General features: G+C 37.2%; 1 long non-coding RNA gene across 1 annotated transcript in view; it reads left to right on the top strand.

The window, feature by feature from the left end:
- The window catches only part of LOC110466796, a 42,704-nt gene that overhangs the window by 7,992 nt on the left and 14,225 nt on the right, over positions 1-20,487 (top strand). The window contains exon 2 of the long non-coding RNA XR_002464777.1: positions 3,981-4,084. This is a non-coding gene — a long non-coding RNA (uncharacterized LOC110466796). The remainder of the gene's footprint in view (positions 1-3,980; positions 4,085-20,487) is intronic.

Raw genomic sequence — 20,487 nt, 5'->3', positions numbered from 1 at the left:
CCCTCCCCCACCCCTACAAGGTCTAAGATAAAACAAAATAAACATGTTATGCAACGTTCATAAATCTGGGACTTAACCTAGTAAAAAACAATAGATTCTCTACCAGGAAACTTTCGCCCAATCAAATATTCGCCCCTCACTGGCAAAATCTCTATTCGCCCAGTGTAAATTTATCCCGTCACATGTAATTACTATAAGGGTACACTATGTACTAATATTCGCCGCGTGATGAATTCGCCCTCATCTTGGAGGACGGGGAGGCAATAATTACACTGCAGCGCAAGTTTACCGGCAAACAGTATTAGCATATTCGTGATTATATAATGAACAGTGTTTGATTATGATATGACTTAAGTTGTTTGAATTATAGCCATTAAAGGCATAGTTATACGAAGGTGTCAACAAAAACAATAATTCAGCCTCAAAACGATCAAACTAGAACAAATACGAACCAAGGAAGGATTGACATAAAGACCCTTGAAAAGGAACAAGGAAGATAGGTGTAGGTGTACCTGAAGAGTGGGTGTCTTCAAGGCTTGTAAAATACTTAAAACACGAGGATGAACAGTTTGTATTCGCATCCTGTTTCTTTTGTATTCATCTGTTTACAGAACACCTTAAAACTTAACAAACAAACCATCCAGACAGATTTCTCCGTTAGACAAGTGTATGTCCCTGCACTCATAACAAGCAAAACTCGTACAACAATATGAATGAAAATGGCCACCAGATTGGTGACATTGAATTCATTAATATCAATAGAGCCACACTAGGGCTCTTAGCATAAAATCAATAAGATATGTAAAATTATAAGAAAAATTAAATAACCCAGTAGCTGCCACCACACACGCATGGCAGCCACTACTACAAACTATATCAGCTATCCCAAGTGGGGTTGCCAAGAAACGCCAAACATTGGTCAAAGGTGGGGTTGCCAAACCCATCTTTACATGATTACTGCGAGACGGCTGCCCCAACCCTGTTAATTAGGGGAGGTAGGTTTACCCAATGCTCTGACCAGTCGGCAAGTGTTGTCTCACTTCAACATAAACTAGCAACAACCTGTCAGGTTACAAATTATATACATCTAATGATACACAGTACATAGTAATCTTGGACAATGTTATTAAACACTACATCTGAACAACCTACGCTCCTTCAAAATAAAGAAACAAAATATTGACGATAGAAAGGGTTTAACAATTAATTATCTGAGAGCTTGATGAGCTTACAAATATAGTGGCTGCCTGATACGGGGATATGTCCCAGAGTGAGAGAGCGTCACCTCTGATCCCTTGACCAATCAGTGACCAGCCTCAGACACAAAGACATTCATGGGGACTACTCATGAATGTCTTCCCCACTGAAGGCTAGATGAAACAGCCAATATTGGAAAAAAAATTGAGAAATAACCAAGGGAGATAAAAATTAACACAGACTCCCTTTTCAGTTTATGTATACATATAAAAAAATCTTCTGACATCCATTTGCATAGACCACAGTTCTGAGCTCATACACATTGTGTCTCTACATTAGTATATATAAGTTCAGTTGATCGGCTCAAGCAAACCAACTATGGTGAGTTCCAACTTGTCGCATCCTGAGAAACGAATAATATTCCTGAATCATGTACTTATGTATGCTCCCACAAGAAAATGCTTCATCCGAAATACTCAAAGTACTTAATATATTGTTACATGGAATAGTAATACACAATTAAAATGGTGGGTGGAAGAAGTGGGTTTGGTTTTGTATACTTAGGTTTAGTCAATCATGTTAACAAGATAGTTTAAACCTGCTGATTTTTCCTCAATTATATTATGTGACTGTTTAAAAAGGCCATATCTTTATACTCACTAGCTTATGTTGGCAGTGGTTTGGTTGTCCGTAACAACGGATACCTTTGTTGACTCAACTCTTCGGCAAATACTAACGTGTGACGTCACAAAAGAACAAAGTCTTCAACACAAATACACAAGTAAAATGTTTAACGCCAATGCTGTTGTGAGATTAAAGAAAATAGTATGCCTTACTTTTCACAAGAGAAAAATTGATAAATCAAAGTAAATTTTCCGAGGTACATTTAATACTTTGTTCTTATGCAACAGTGGTGATATATACTGCTTCAATGAGTATTGAACCTTCTCCTGACTGATCAGGTAATCCCTGGAGCAGCAATACACTAGTACAGAGTCTACAACAGCAGATTTAAGTATATCATTATCTCGTTACGTACAAATGATGTACATTCGTCCTGATTATCTAACTGTATAAATGAATGCACATTGAGACTGCACACATAAAATCGTCGCCTTCGAGATGATAGAAGATAAGTATTATTTGCATAGTTGATTTAGCTTTCGAATATTGAAAGCTATTAGCAAGTCTCGTGCATTGATATATATTTGTTCTGAACAATTAAGCTGCTCCCATAATGTCGCCGCCTTGGAAATATTAAAACATAGAGTTATTTGCATAGGTTAATCGTATTTCGATTACCCTAGCCTTCGAGGTGTTAACAGATAAGTATTATTTGCATAGTTTAATAATTTTTCTATCATTAAACATTATATCATATATCTTACATGTACATTTATGCCGATAAATCGTGCTGTCATGATATACTTTGGTGGCTGATCTTTATGCAATATGCTGACATTGGAAAAGTGAATTAGAAAATAAGAGAGATAAACTAATGAAGTAACCTTTTGTACCATATTGCAATGACGCCACGCTTGGGAACTAGGCTTTGCGTCATTTTTGAAATGGCAACTAAACAAAAGTTTCTGCTATTTTCTGATAAAATCTGCAAAAACAGTTACCCATTGTATATAGTAAGTAAATAACTTAGTATCTTAATCAACGATTTACCCATATAACCATTTGTTCTACCATCATATTCACCGAACAAGACATTGTGTTTAGGTAGGAATACAGTGAATAGAAAGTACTGCTCTGATTGGTCAAAACCAAAAGCGATATCTTACCAAAGTGACGGTATCCATTTTGATACCTGTCACAGTGTGAAAGATATCAGGGGTTTTTAAAAAGGAAAGAATACTTTATCTCATTAGCAAAAAAATAATACGGTGAACTCTCCATTTCTGATGACCTAAATCATGATTACAACGAATGGCCTCTGCTACTCCGATACAAACCGTATACTATGATACAATATAAGATGACACACGCTTATCCTACATCCTCATTGGCTGGGTCATTATCACGTGGAGGGCGGCGCTATATGGTATTAAGTTCAGAGCTAGGTGTTGCTATTTCAGCAACAGCAGACCAATATTCCTTTTATGACGTCATTTCAATTGTAACGTCACAATGCTCTCGGTAAATGCAGTTCTTTTGCCCATTAAATTTCATCCATACATACATGTTTAATGGCCAAAGCATTATTTAATATTTATAATAACATATGAATGTTTGATTATATTGACCTGAAAAAGTGATATTGAACTCGACTTCGTTAATATCACTTTTTTAGATCCATTTAACCACTTATTCATAAAAATATTCCATAATTAATTTCTTACTATGTGTCTGGCTATTGTAAAATTGCAAAATACTGAGCCTATATATTGGATAAAGAAAGATTACGACAATCATAAAATGTAATGCAACCTGTAGTATATAACACACTGAGTGTAAGGCAACCAGCATTATATATTGGATTGAGCGTGCGACAACAATAGTATATATTACAATGAGTGTAAGGTAACCGGCATTATATATCCAATTGAGTATAAGTGAACCAGTATTGTATATTGAATTGAGCGTGCGGCAACAAATACTATATATTACATTAAGTGTAAGGTAACCGGCATTATATATTGTATTGAGCGAACGGCAACAATTATTATATATTACATTGAGTGTAAGCTAACCAGCATGGTGTATCACATAGAGTATAAGTGAACCAGTATTATATTTTACATGTTATAATTTCAACAAATTCTATTTTCATGCAGTACAGAGAAATAGGAACGAGAACTTAGTGACATAAACGGGACACACGTGACCTCCAAGTTATCATCCCAGAGAGAGGTTCAGAGCGATCCAACCAACATATAAGGTAATTATAACTTATCTGTTTACCAATACATAAGGTATTTATAAATTATCTGTTTACCACCATATAAGGTAATCATAAATTATCTGTTTACCAACATATAAGGTAATTATATATAATTTGTTAACCAACATATTAGGTCATTTTAATATCTCTTTACCAACATATAAGGAAATGATCAATTATCTCTTTACAAACACATAAGGTAAAAATAGAAATCGTACACTCTTAACATTCTGCATTAGCGGGTCACTTATGTTCTGCTAGAACATAAGACCACATCAGTCCGACATGTTCAAAGGTTAAGGTAATTATAACTTATCTGTTTACCAATATATAAGGTTATTATAACTTATCTGTTGACCAAAATATAAGGTAATTATAAATGATCTGTTACCCAACACATAAGCTAATTATGAATTATCTGTTTACCAATATATAAGGTAATTATAAATGATATGTTACCCAACACATAAGGTAATTATAAATGATCTTTTTACCAACATATAAGGAAATTATTAATTATCTGTTTACAAACACATCAGGTAAAAATAGAAATCTTACACTCTTAACTAGAGGCGTCATCACCACTATTACTCTACCACTACTGTCAGATAACCACTGGACACGCGATAAAAAGAAACATCACTTTAAAACTTTCGTACCAAACAAAGTAAACATTTTTTACCACACCATATGACCATATGAATTGCTCTAGAACAGTCAACTGACGTCAGCTGACTGGGTTGTTAAATGCTCTAGAACCGTCAACTGACGTCAGCTGATTAGGTTGTTAAATGTTCTCAAAATGTCAACTGACGTCAGCTGACTGGGTTGTTAAATGCTCTAGAACCGTCAACTGACGTCAGCTGACTGGGTTGTTAAATGCTCTAGAACCGTCAAATGAAGTCAGCTGACTGGGTTGTTAAATGCTCTAGAACCGTCAAATGACGTCATCTGACCGGGTTGTTAAATGCTCTAGAACCGTCAACTGACGTCAGCTGACTGGACTGTTAAGTGCTCTAGAGCCGTCAAATGAAGTCATCTGACCGGGTTGTTAAATGCTCTAGAACCGTCAACTGACGTCAGCTGACTGGGCTGTTAAATGCTCTAGAGCCGTCAAATGAAGTCATCTGACCGGGTTGTTAAATGCTCTTGAGCCGTCAAATGACGTCAGCTGATTAGGTTGTTAAATGTTCAAGAACCATCAAATGATGTCAGCTGATTAGGTTGTTAAATGCTCTAGAACAGTCAACTGACGTCAGCTGACCCGGTTGTGAATTGCTCTAGAACCGTCAAATGACGTCATCTGACCGGGTTGTTAAATGCCCTAGAACCATCAACTGACGTCATCTGACTGGGTTGTTAAATGCACTAGAACTGTCAAATGACGTCAGCCTACTGGGTTGTTAAATGCTGTAGAGCCGTCAACTGACGTCAGCTGATTAGGTTGTTAAATGCCCTAGAACCGTCAAATAACGTCAGCTGACTAGGTTGTTAAATGCTCTAGAACCATCAAATGACGTCAGCTGATTAGGTTGTTAAATGCTCTAGAACCGTCAAATGACGTCAGCTGATTAGGTTGTTAAATGTTCTCGAACCGTCAACTGATGTCAGTTGACCAGGTTGTGAATTGCTCTAGAACCGTCAAATTACGTCATCTGACCGGGTTGTTAAATGCTCTAGAACCATCAACTGACGTCATCTGACTGGGTTGTTAAATGCACTAGAACTGTCAACAATGCAATTAAATAGTTTACATGATAGTAAATAGACTAAGCAAATGACGTCAGCTGATTAGGTTGTTAAATGCCCTCGAACCGTCAAATGACGTCAGCTGACTGAGATGTTTAATGCTTTAAAACCGTTAACCGACCGGGTTGTAAATCCTCTCGCTGTCAGCTGACCGGTACTAAATGCTTTAATAATGTTTCGAAAACTCTCTTGACATATTTATTAACCTTGGTTGTCAAACATTCAACCGACCAAGACTTTCCGGACCTTTGGAACTACCGGTCAACCTTTGCTGTCAAATCCTTTGCTGCCCCTACCAAGGCCTAATAGATGTTTTGATCTGTCGACCTCCTCGTACTGTTAATTGTCATGGACCGATCAGGGTTATTAACAACCTAGACCTCTCGGCTGACCTATTTTGTTCGAACCATTCTAGACTCCCAGCCCAACAGTTCTGCCATGCTAAGTGACATTAACACAGCAGCCTAGGTGACTGTCGGGCTGAGTTTGTCCCGGAGAGGGTCACACAGTCCCTGGGTGACAGTTACCACTATACATTATTCAGTGACGATTTGACGGTGTCCGTATCGTGATGACAGGTCCTCAGAACGAACAGCATCAAATGGCAATTGAGTTTTTCGACAAGCATCGTTTTAGATTAGTTACGGAAGCCAGGCAATGCAATTAAATAGTTTACATGATAGTAAATACCGGTTTGTCTGTTGTTAAAAAAATAACAGGAAAATCAGTGGATACTTTAGTATTGGTTATGATATATAGCCATTTGAGTGAGTGATTCGTCATGTTTTGTCAACGAGCAGAAATTAGTTTGACTTTCAGATTAAATTCACGGGATTAAATATAAATTGTAACCAGCGATATGAATTCCAAACTTGGAGTCTTAATCTCGTTACATGTGTATCGCGTTATCGTATCACATTATGCTGCTTTCTGGAAAGATTCCACAAATCTTACATGAAATGAAAACGAATTCATTTTTTAATCATATCAGTTAGAAAGTATGTGAATATTGGCGAAAAATATGGATTTACATAATCAAGTCTTCAATCTTGCCAGCTACAATTTGATGACGTCATTGTAGTTGTCTTAGGCCTGACCTCACAATTCTGTATATTCCATCAAATGTGCTATTTTGAAGGGTTTTTATTGTCAGCACAAGATCTATTCCTTAAACAGCCTAACGCCCGCTTAGTATTTGCTTGTTACGATGGCTTTAGTAAGTTTGCGTTATATTTATATGAAAGACTAACACTGCAATTGTATGTGTTCTCCATCATGCTATCGTTTGTTTATGACGTCAGAAATAAGACAACGTTAAGCTGAACGCTAAGCAGGAATAACAACTTCCACTTTTAAGGACTTTGATATGTCCCGGCCTGGGGACAGAACCCATTGCCTTCCTCACCAGGGCAAACACTCAACCTTAAAGCCAAACGTGACGTTTTGCCAAGCAAGCCACTAGTGAAAAGGTAGTTAGAAGTCGAGAGAAATATTAAGATCCCAACTATTGCTATAAGTGCAGCAGATTTATTTTGGTCAAATCCCCAATCCTACAGGGGAGTCCCTCATCAGTCGCCTCATACGATACATGTAAATTGGGAAACAGCAGGTGTATTTTTTCTCGATCCCCGACCTTCAGGGATCAGCCTCTTTTTACATCTGTATCGAAAAGCGGAAATGTAAATATGATATAATGAACATATAACAAGAACGGATACGTTTACACGTAAAGTCCTTAACAGAATTTAACTTAACAACAACTAGACATTGGTCCAACTGTTTCAATACAATCTAACGGAGATTTTCAAAACAATATTTTCGGCTAAATACCGCAAAATGCACAGATAATTACTTTTAATCCGTCCGTCTATTACATTAAGAGCTAATTTTCAGATTTCAAATTTCAAACAATTTCATGCTTGTCAGCTAATCTGTTTCCATAACGAGTTGAGTAGGAGTCATTACTGTGTCGCCATCAACAGTACACTTTACCGAGGGTTTAAAGTTTGTGTGACCGGGCAATGTGATACAAATCACCTTGAACAGGAAACAAGACAAGGAATAATCCGCGCGTTCATGAAAGGCGAACACTACAAGAGAATAGAGTGAAAACAATTATAGTTTACGTCGACAGACATTTTTTCACGAAAGGTCGACCTTGCTTGTTTTAGTATCGATGTGTTTTTAGTTCAATAAATGTATTTTGTTTGGTGACGTCATTCGACAAAGTTTCGTTACTATTCTCCTTCAGCAGTGGACCATCCGTCGCGAGAATTACATGTCAGTGTTTCTTAGTATGACCGATGTTAACACTCCCGCCGCAGATATGTTTACTTTCCGTGTGTCTTAATTATTTCAATTGTTGGACATGAACAGAGATAAATGTGACTCTTTGTCATTTTAAAACATACCGCAAATGTGTTACGGTGTTGGGAAACAAGATTCTTGGAATGGTGGATATATTTCGTTGTACGTGGCTGACCATGAAAGTTTGTACCCACGAAATAATTTGAAAGCTCCAAACCACGAAAGAAAGTGCACATGAACACTTAATGTTATACAGTATGACTCTGTGTCAGTCAGTTCTCGATAAGAAACTAGTGACTGTAAAATAGATGTCCCCATCCCACAAAATACTGTTTTAGTCATGGCATGACACTGTTTTCCTGGTGAAAACGTTTCAGACATAATGCGGGCTTATTTCTAGTGCTCTTGTAGTAATGATTGAACTGGTAAATTAGTTACATGGAAATTTAACACTGAAATTAAATAAAACCTGAATAAAATCGGCCCTGTTACTTTGAAAATATTTCCCAATCCATATTTGAAAATGTATCACGTGTCGGTCTATGGCATCTCTAACAGTAAAAACCGTTACAATGAAATGTTTCTAAATCTTTATAGTTGTATCGAGAAGGGTAAAAAGTCCAGTTATTAACAGCAACACGTAATGAGATTTCGTTCTAAATGCAACACTCTCCCTATGATACTAGTGAGAAAACGACTAGATTGAATGGCTGCAATATGATTATTCTTCACATAAAGGAAAAGCAGGAAAACCTAATTGTTTTCTGTTTCGCTTTGGTAACAGATATAATGTGTATTTAAGTTGTGTAACTCATTATCAAATACCAAGGACGGGCCACATCAAAGAAATAACACAAACACAAAACGACGAAATATGCCACAGAGTCATCACTCAAGGTCAAGATTAACCATAGCGTCATCACATAGGGAAAAAATATACCACAGCGTCATCACTTAAGGTCAAGATTAACCATAGCGTCATCACATAGGGACAAAATATACCACAGCGCCATCACATAGGGACACATATACCACAGCGTCATCACATAGGGACAAATATACAACAGCGTCATCACATAGGGACAAAATATACCACAGCGTCATCACATAGGGACAGATATACCACAGCGTCATCACATAGGGACAGATATACCACAGCATCATCACTCAAGGTCAAGATTAACCACAGCGTCATCACATAGGGACAAATATACCACAGCATCATCACATAGGGACACATATACCACATCGTCAACACATAGGGACAAAATATACCACAGCGTCATAACATAGGGACAAAATATACCACAGCGTCATCACATAGGGACAAAATATACCACAGCGTCATCAATCAAGGTCAAGATTAACCACAGCGTCATCACATAGGGACAAAATATACCACAGCGTCATCACATATGGACAGATATACCACAGCATCATCACATAGGGACAAAATATACCACAGCATCATCACATAGGGACAGATATACCACAGCATCATCACTCAAGGTCAAGATTAACCACAGCGTCATCACATAGGGACAAAATATACCACAGCATCATCACATAGGGACAGATATACCACAGCATCATCACATAGGGACAAATATATCACAGCATCATCACATAGGGACAAATATACCACAGCGTCATCACATAGGGACAAAATATACCACAGCATCATCACATAGGGACACATATACCACATCGTCAACACATAGGGACAACATATACAACATCTTCAACACATAAGGACAAACTAAACCAAAGCGTCATAACATACGGACAAAATATACTACAGCGTCAACACATAGGGACAAATATACCACAGCGTCATCACAATGGGACAACATATACCATAGCGTCATCACATAGGGACAACATATACCACAGCGCCATCACACTTAGATAATATACGTCAAGAAACGAAGACAAAATATGACACAGCGTTATCACTCAAGGACAAAATATAACAGTGTTATCACTGAAGGTCAAAATTAACCACAGCTTAACCTCAAAACGACAAACTTCACCACTGCGTCAACGTCAACACACAAAGTTAAAATATACCACAACGTCATCACACATGGTCAAAATATACCACAGCGTAAACATTAAAAGACAAAATATACCACACCGTCAGCATACGAGGATGGAAAATACTCAGCTTCAAAATGAAAAAGTATGTACATATATTTATAGATATATTTCCAACAAAATATTAACACAAAAGGACAAAATATACCACAGCATCAACAGACAACGAGGAAATTTACTATTTACCATTTATTCACCTTTTTTGTTAGAGTGCCAGATGTTTACTAACGCAAGACGTATTTGAATACTTTGAAAGTTGAGTTGAAGTTTAAAGTAGTGCTGCTTTGAAAGTAAGAGCTGACTGTGGAACTTATACAAATGCTTTAGATATATGCAAAAAATATATGATATAATGATGCAATAGATTTTATTACGCTAACGCTAGGCCCCTTTCCTTGTTAATGCCTGGTGGGAGTACGTGTTAGAAAGCCCTCTGCCGTGTGACTAGCCCCTTGTACTGCAGTTACCCCATTGCACTGTGACAAGCCCCTTGTACTGCAGTTACCCCATTGTACTGTTACAAACCCCTTGTACTGCAGTTACCCCATTGTACTGTGACAAGCCCCTTGTGCCGCGATTACTACTGTATGGTCGAAGTAAACTTTGCGTCTGATCGATCAGGTATAAATCTCAGGTCTATCAGTTATCAAAACGCTGGTATCCTAGTTTTATTGACATTGTCATGAAACAACGGCCATTCCGTATATCAAACAATGAATACTGCCCGTGGGGGAATTCGTCATGGATTTCAGAGCTTTTGTTTTATACCTCAATCTTAATCAATATAGATGTAACGTTTAAGTATCGTCATTCGGAAATTGGGGATTAAAGACGAAATATGGCTTCACATGAGAGCACCCGTTGGATATAACAGCTAAAAGTGGAGGCAGAATGGAATAATTATACTTGGATGTCAAGTATTTTAGTTTTAATGAGCATTCTATAATAGAGAAGGTAAAAATGAAGGATACAACAGATTTTATCGTTCAAGAAAAGTTGTACTGTAAAAACGAGCACCTGCCGCGCAGTCGAGCATTCATTGTATATTAGCCCCCACGTTTTGGTAGGCGTGGGTTCGACTCCCATGTCGGTGGAAGTCTGTGTTCATCATCAGGATCCTAGGGTTTCCTCTTGATACAAATACCTGCTCAGCACTCATGAAATATGATACGATCACATTGAAGGCTTGCAGTAATGTAAACGTAATAAATACATGTCCAATCGCAACGGTAGGCTGGCCCATGTCATTTGTTACACCTGTCGATATAACCCACAGGTATCATCTACAAGGTGTCGTGTAAAGAGCCTTCGGTATAGCATACCATAGTCTAGGGGAGAAGAGGAGATAGGTTTATCGATAAGAGATCCCTTTCGTTGTCGACTTTACTTGTGTCAGTTTCTACACTTAGTCATGACTAATTGTATGCGAAGTATTGTTCACTTTGGTGCAGACCTTCGAGACAGTACCGAGTTTCCGCGTCAACGTTTCTATGTGAAATTACAAAACAAGTGACAGTTTTAGGGACATTTTCAGGAGGTTTGCTATCGCTCTTAAAAATGTGTTTTGAATATCAACAATTCATATGGGATGAAAAGGGGGTTATTTAAATATTTCAATAATCACTTTTTTTCTGTCTCTTTATTTTTGAAGGCCATATTGGATTGCTTTAAACTTCTACAATAGATAACAGCCTAGATTTGAGAGAAATTAAGCGGCGCAATTGAAATTTACAGATAAGATTTTAAAACGACGTTTTAAGTGATTTTCTCCGTCTTCGACGTTTGGCTCATAACAAATTCTTATCGCTTGATAGGCCTGCCATCATGAATTATCATTTTTTTGATAACGATGCATATTGATCACGTATTCCCTGTTTGTCCTAGTGCGGTAACTCTACCACACAGTTGATGCATAGACCTTTTAAATGCATAGTTATGTGGTCCCCTGTTGTATTTAGTGTATGTTATATATTTCGGCTTTAATTTGATTATTTGGATTTGAGAGAAAATAAAAACTTTATCCTCGAAATTTCTTTAAGTGAGTTACATTTTCCGTTCGTGCCGCTGTATCCGTGACCCGTACTTAAGTTTTCTGGATACTTGTTATTATGGCCCGTATCATGCACATTGTATAAGTAGGTTAGTGTGTAACACCTGTGATGTCATGTTTTATGGCCCGTATCATGCACATTGTATAAGTAGGGTAGTGTGTAACACCTGTGATGGCATGTGTTATGGCCCGTATCATGCACATTGTATAAGTAGGGTAGTGTGTAACACCTGTGATGGCATGTGTTATGGCCCGTATCATGCACATTGTATAAGTAGGGTAGTGTGTAACACCTGTGATGGCATGTGTTATGGCCCGTATCATGCACATTGTATAAGTATGTAATTGTGTAACACCTGTGATGTCATGTGTTATGGCCCGTATCATACACATTGTATAAGTATTTGAGTGTGTAACACCTGTGATGTCATGTGTTATGGCCCTATCATGCACATTGTATAAGTATGTGAGTGTGTAACACCTGTCATGTCATGTGTTATGGCCCGTATCATGCACATTGTATAAGTATGTGATTGTGTAACACCTGTGATGTCATGTGTTATGGACCGTATCATGCACATTGTATAAGTATGTGAGTGTGTAACAGCTGTGATGTCATGTGTTATTGCCCGTATCATGCACATTGTATAAGTATGTGATTGTGTGACACCTGTGATGTCATGTGTTATGGCCCGTATCATGCACATTGTATAAGTATGTGAGTGTGTAACACCTGTGATGTCATGTGTTATGGCCCGTATCATGCACATTGTATAAGTATGTGATTGTGTAACACTGTCATGTGTTATGCCCCGTATTATGCACATTGTATAAGTATGTGAGTGTGTAACACCTGTCATGTCATGTGTTATGGCCCGTATCATGCACATTGTATAAGTATGTGAGTGTGTAACACCTGTGATGTCATGTATCATGGCCCGTAGCATGCACATTGTATAAGTATGTGATTGTGTAACACCTGTGATGTCATGTGTTATGGCCCGTATCATGCACATTGTATAAGTATGTGAGTGTGTAACACCTGTGATGTCATGTGTTATGGCCCGTATCATGCACATTGTATGAGTATGTGATTGTGTTACACCTGTGATGCCATGTGTTATGGCCCGTATCATGTATATTGTATAAGTATGTGATTGTGTAACTCCTGTGATGTCATGTGTTATGGCCCGTATCATGCACATTGTATAAGTATGTAATTGTGTAACACCTGTGATGTTATGTGTTATGCGTTGTATTCTTTTGTTGACCGGACTGACCTCTTTGAACATTCATGCGCAATGCAACGCTTCTCTTATTTCCCGCTTTTCTCTCTCTCTCTTCACTTGGGCAGTTTATTTTCAAGGGGTTAGACCTACATGTAATGCCTGAAGTTTATTTATAATCGATGGTTGGTATGCTCGATCGATAATTCATCTAAACATATCTTCAGCACCACATGCAGGGTTAGTCTTTTACAGAATGTATATTTAATTAATTAAGTATTTTTGGGTAAATTATTATTTTAGACTTACGTAAACGCCTTTGTGTACATTAGTTGCGAGTAAAAGTAAAAGTAAAATATAAGTTACATTCTATACTGGGAATATTCCATAATATATATTTGTATGTAACGATACCGTAATTCCATATTTCGATAAACTGCTTAGGTCATCTTTTATCTAGTAGTCATAGAATTGTGTTCTCGTCCTTTTAAATATTCTATTGTTCTCGTTATGTATTGTAAAAGTTAATGTTCGGTGTGTTCGATTAGCAATATGTCTAATATGTGTCTGTATTGTACAATTAGTGTTTTTATATTATTTTAGGGATTTTGCAAATGATGTTATAAACCAAAAGAAACAACAGATTGATTGTCGAGTAATTTTTGCAAGAACCCCGAGTTCACAGTTAGGAATAACGCCTTAAAAATTGTTACACGTTAAACATCATGACTTAAACAAAGGGTGCCCGTATACTTCTGTACTTTATTTGGTATCCGTCATCACGTTCGCCTCAATAATAAGAATATTTCGCAGAACTCAACCAATATAAGAGACAGTGAAGATATCAATAATCAAGGACGACATTGAAATTTCATTTTGGGAATCAAACCGTGCCGACAACCATAATGTTGCTTTAACACAAACAGGGGCTTTTGCTAAGAAATCTGGTTTACTAGTTAATTGGTAACAGACACATCTATATAAATATCCCAAAACGCAAAACGTCGAGGGGAAACGTCAACAAAGAAATAACGTAAATCGACCTCAAAAGTCAATAACGTAGGGCAGAATATGAGACATGAGATCCTCGAAAAAGTACAAGGTAGGTGTTCGGGAAGGGTAGGAAGGGTAAGAAGGGTAGGAAGGAAGGGTAGGAAGGGTAGGAAGGGTAAGCGTCTTCCGCTTCACTGACGACACCCGCCCTGTAAAAGATCAACTTGAAGCAATGTCACCTCCTCATAGCGGGAATCGAGACAGTGTTACGTTCATAGTTCACGATACAAGGTAGTAGACTAAAGGTGGATTGTTTAGTCCCGAGGTTTGCCGTAACCTTATTGGTCACTGTCTCTTCTGAGTGTGGCACGGTTTATACTATTCACATTTACTTATTATTATGTCTCCAAACCAAGTGGGGGACACATTGGTTTTACTCCATTTCTTCTTCTTCTTCTTCTTCTTTTGCCGTAAATGGTTTCCGACACATTTCTCAAAAAATATTGAACGTAAATTCATGAAACTTTACGCAGGTGTTTATCATGGTAAGGGGGTGTGCTTTCAAGATGGACTCCACGGCCTCTGATTGGTCGAAATAAAATATTGATCGATTTTGCTCAACTTTGGTATGTAGGTGTATTTTGGCACTGTGGACATAGCTGCGGGGTCGTTTGGGGAAATCTGATAAGGTCTCCCATTACAATAAGCACTTGTTTTCTTTGAAATTAACCAATAGTCTAGCCTGTTTGAATTCCCAACTTTGTGGCCCCTAGAATCATCGATGAGTTCTAGGAAGACGAAAGAGCTGTATGATGCAGTGTCATTCATTTTTGACATACTGTATCTATTACCTAATGTTGAAGGGGCAATAACCTGTGTTTGTGATTTACGGTTATAATATATAGATCAGTGGCTTCTCGTTTAATTTTCACTCAAAATATTTTTACTTGAATTTCTTATCTTTGGGTTTATAGCGTAAAGGAGAATAGACGAATGTGTCGCCTTTCTGTCGCGTGAAACAGCCACTGTTTTGGTGGCTCCCAAGCCAATGAATTAAATTCAGTCGTACATAACATTAATTGTTTAGTGTTCATAAGTGTATTAACACTAATTAGATATTATACAAAACCTATTCTCGAATCTACATCAATTATACACAAATAAATCCCTATATAGGTCGAACCACCTAGCCAGGAACAAACAAATCCAATGGGGTTTAAATATTTAAAATCCCAAATGAATATTGAACAAGTACATTATAATAGTCCCCCTTGACTGAGCTCTCGGTCATCACTAAAATATGAACTGTCGTCATCTCTCTGTTTTTGAGGTATTATCACGATACGGTATAAATAGCTGATGTATTTAGTCAGATTAACGGTTAGGCAAATGGCATTTTGAAAGCGTGATCCCAGTCTCGTGATAAAGCGCATCACTCTTATTGTGACATGTGAAATGACAGTTCAAGTCCCAGACTCAGATAACAGACAATAAATGTGAGGGGTTAACGATCCGGTTGCTTTTAAGAAATGAAACTAAAACTAAATTTGATGAGATTAATCGCCACAAGGACACATAACGTTACAAATAAAATAAAAATATATAAATGAGGAAAAACAATACGATAATCTGTATCAATATTGTATGAATGACTCTGTGCTTTAAAATATAATTGAATTGTGGAATAATTCAACACAATAGACAGGTTTTCTACTTGTGTCTTCCATTAATAAATATCAATGTGCTGTGTAGGAGAGACCAACCTTAAAGTGTCAGATACAAGAGTCACGTGATACTTTCCCAAATTACAGTAAGTATCATGGGGAAAAAGGGGAATACCTATTTATTAAGGTCTTCTACGGAAAAGATGAAACGAGATGCTTCGACGCGGGATTTAATGGGGGAAAAAGAGAAAAATCGCATACAAGTTAAACTTATAGCAATCCAGAAGAACGATGATTGCAAATTATAATTTATCTCAAAATTCAGTCAATCACATTACGCAAGGCGCTTCAGGATTCCTGTACCACTACTGCATGTCTAAAGCTTTAATAAATCAATCCTGAAAAGAAAACCATACCTTGCAAAACTTAAATGAAAACAAAATCTTGAAAAATAAATCAGATCAGTTTTAGTATTGTAAAATGTCACAGGACCTGACCAGTTTTCCCACTTGCGAATAAGGATAAGGAATTCATCAGTAAAAATTGAATGATTGACAGTAGATACAAATCTTAAATTAAATACATTTGTTAAATAGAGATCAGTATGAAGACATATTACTGTTAACGACTAACGACTTTCGACCTACAAACGAGATAAAAGAAAAAAATAGGAAAATTATCAAGGAAAACGCGGTTTTTTGCCAACCTATTTGACAAAATCTTAAAATATGTCGACATCTTTTAGAAAATATGTTTACATACATAACTCGTAAGTCGTAGGTCGGTGGAAGAAATATGCAACCAGACATTTAAAAAACAAGATGGTCGCCAGGCTGCCATCTTAGATAGAGAGTATCCACGTTTGTTATCACTATTTCCCAAGTAGTAAACAATGAATACTGACCTCAGTTTGAACGGACACTCTCAAACCCAGCGGTATGGACACATCTATCAGGTTACTGTTATCAAGACTATTGGTCGAACAGATAAACCCGATAATTGAAGAGGTAAAAGACCAAATTTAATAATGGAGACCTTACCCAATATATAACATTGTGTAACAAATAAACAGTACGATTGTGTAAAAAGTGTTACTACAGAAGAAAATACAATTTATTTTATCAATGATAAGTATTATACAACAATACGGAAATATAATGTGTTAAGTTGAAAGGGCACAACACAAGCATCCGGAGTTATAGCAAAGAAATGAATTATGAATGATCTAGTGGATTGTGGATTGACAATATAGACAGTAATAGCTCTTTAATACAAAATGTCACACCGGGTCACGTGGGGATCAGTTGGGGATACCATTCGGTTATACACGTGTACTCTCTATGATTACCACTGACCGAGATGGAGATTGTTTTGTATGTGCGCATCCCCGAAATGAAAGGGGATTCGACCACTAGCGTTCTCTGCAGCGAACTTAGGAAAAGTAACACCTGATATTCGGAGAATGCTTTGTGTGATGCGGCGATCTTTGCAAACACCATATCGCGGACCAACTTTTATCCGCCTGACACGCGCAATATCAATTTTATTTCCGGTACAACAAAATTGAAAAAAATGAAAACTGACGCCTATGCATTTATTTGTGTTATTCACAAAAACCCACTCTAGGACTCAAATAGATTATTAAATGCATAGTATGTTCTATAAACGTAACTGTCTCTACGGACTCTAACTCCGAGCATAAACAACAAACTGCTATAGGCTACAGTCAAATATTGTCAAAAATCAGAATAAGAGAAATTCCATGAATGTGTTGCTTATAAGCAGCTTTACATGTTTCATGAAGATCTTACGCCAAAAATCTTATCTAATTCTGCTTGGAGGACCGCCTTAAAAAGGAATACTCCTGATAAGTTTCGGGAGTTAAGGGTGGTCGAAAAAGAATTATAATAAATGACGAGCTTTAGAACAAATAACACATTCAACATGGTTAAGCATATAAAGAATTTTGATAAACATTTTTGTTCGACGCAACTTCAAGAAACATGTATTACACTTATAACAAAAAATACAAAGCGTCAACATATCATGTCTTTATAAAGAAATGATGATATAAATGACCAGGGCCATACATTTTAGATTGGTATCCTTTTTACAATACATGAAAAACATAACTTACAAGGAGATAAAAGTACGTTGAGGAATTAAAATAAAAAATACATGAATATACAGTGCAGGTCAGTAAATAAAGATAGACAAGAAAGTATCAAACAAACAAGAAAAAAAGCAAATAGCAACCATCAAAAGAAGGAAAAACATGAAAAAAAAAAGATAAGAAAAACGATAAAAACATATTTGTGATGAGGCACGGTAGCTAGTGTAGTGGTAGAACGCCGGGCTCGTGACCGAATGGTTGCGGGTTCGAGCCACGGCACGGCACTGTGTTGTATCTGTGAGCAATATACTTTACTCGCTTGTTCCAGTCTACTCAGCTATAAAATAGTACGTGGTTGGGCAGTGCTAGAATTGTTGAGTGCCAGCTGTATGATCCCCAGAGAGTTGAGAATGATATTGGCTGGTTGGAATAGACCCTATAACCACGGATAATAATTTGTGAACCGCTTTGAGACAACCTACGAACTAGGTTGTGATAAAGCGGTATATAAGAACCTCGAATTACTATTATTATAAGATAGGCAGAATTTTAAACGATATCAAATAAAACAGATAGTAACGGTAACTTCTTCTGGGGTTCAAGGTAGGTATCAGACTTATCTTCCATCCACTGTTTGGTAGAAGGTTTATCCTCCCTGAATGTCATTGTAAGTACATCAGATACGATACGCTGCATCACTACCTACCTCAACCGCCTCAATGAAGTAAGAGTGATATCATGATATCTAGCTAACACGAAGTTGGTTATTTTTAATATTGGACATCCCGATGTTGGGCTAGACCGTATTACAATGCTGGATTAGTTTGATATTCAAACCTATAGACGTAATCAGAACTATGTTGTCACATTATAACACAAATAGTTGAAAATTTCAATGTACAATGCATTCTCACACCTAAGAACAATAATGATATACCATGCTAAATATTCCTCCTGGGCACATTTTCGAATTTCAGTGCAAAAACACAAGAATTTCTTGATGATGTCGACATAATCTAAGAATTATAGAGTTTCTTGCGTTTTAAGTGCCATGACATAGCATGTAAACCCGTGTGTGTCTTTTAAGTACCTTTAACACAACATCTGAGTGGCGAAGGCTTTCACATGCAAAAGGGCATTAAAAATAAATAAGGCTAAAGACTCCCCTTGGGCACTTTTTTGAATTTCAATATAACAACACTTGTGGCTCTATTGTGTTTACAGTGTCAGGACACATAATAAGAAACAAATATGTCACTTTTTGACACAACATGACAACGCATGCACCTGCAAAAAGATGGATTCATATTTACCAAGGCTAAAATGTCCACTGGGCAAAGGAAGGCGAAAAGCAAAGCGTTCAAAGCGGCAGGAACATTTTGCATTAACTTTCCGTATTTAAATACCTCTCTCAATGTCGTAATGTATTTAAAGGGGCATCACGGTGAAGTAACTATTTTTTTGTCTTATTTTCAAATACTACATATACATATCAAGTGAGACTCCTTTTGGAAAATAACGATCGGATTTGGCTGAAATAGATTCATAAAAATGATTAAATCTAAGATAATCATCGGTATTTCTACCTGTCTGACCAACGTTTTGTTCAGGGATTTCCCTCTACTAGCGCATGCGCATTGCACACCATTTCTTTGTAAACAAAATGACTGACCGTGTGAAGTAAGCCAAAGAAAAGTGTTGTACCGTGTCAGCTACGAAGCGAAAAGTTGCCAAATGGTCAAAAGATAGCGCACGGAGTACGTTACGGTATCATTATTACAGGTGGGAGTATTCAAAGGAGAAAACAACTACCCTAGCAGTTAGTACGGTGCATGTATTCTTCCGGATAGCCAGTTATGCCCAAATGGAATCGACAGAAATGCTAGCGCTGTTTATGTTATGAATAGATATCTAAAACTATTAAACTCGCTAGTATCTTTGTCTGAGTTTGAACACAGATGAACTTAGTTTAATATGTCGATGGGCATGTATCGGAGAGAGTTTACTTTGTGTTTCTATAATTATACAGTGGTTTATGCGAAAGGAAGGGATAAGTGACTGGTTAGTTTGATTTTGTCATGAGGCCCTCCAAGGGTTAACTGTTGTGATAGCCGTCTCTGTCGGTGCTCGTGATCGGGGTCAAATGAGATACGTGCGCTTTTAGATTTACATAATTTATAATATTACCGGGTTCAGTAAAA

Source organism: Mizuhopecten yessoensis, unplaced genomic scaffold (genome assembly GCF_002113885.1).
Source record: "Mizuhopecten yessoensis strain PY_sf001 unplaced genomic scaffold, ASM211388v2 scaffold1707, whole genome shotgun sequence".
NCBI classification, from domain to species: Eukaryota; Metazoa; Mollusca; class Bivalvia; order Pectinida; family Pectinidae; genus Mizuhopecten; species Mizuhopecten yessoensis.
The sequence above is the reverse complement of the archived record's forward strand: the minus strand, read 5'-3'. Positions and strand labels throughout refer to the sequence as shown.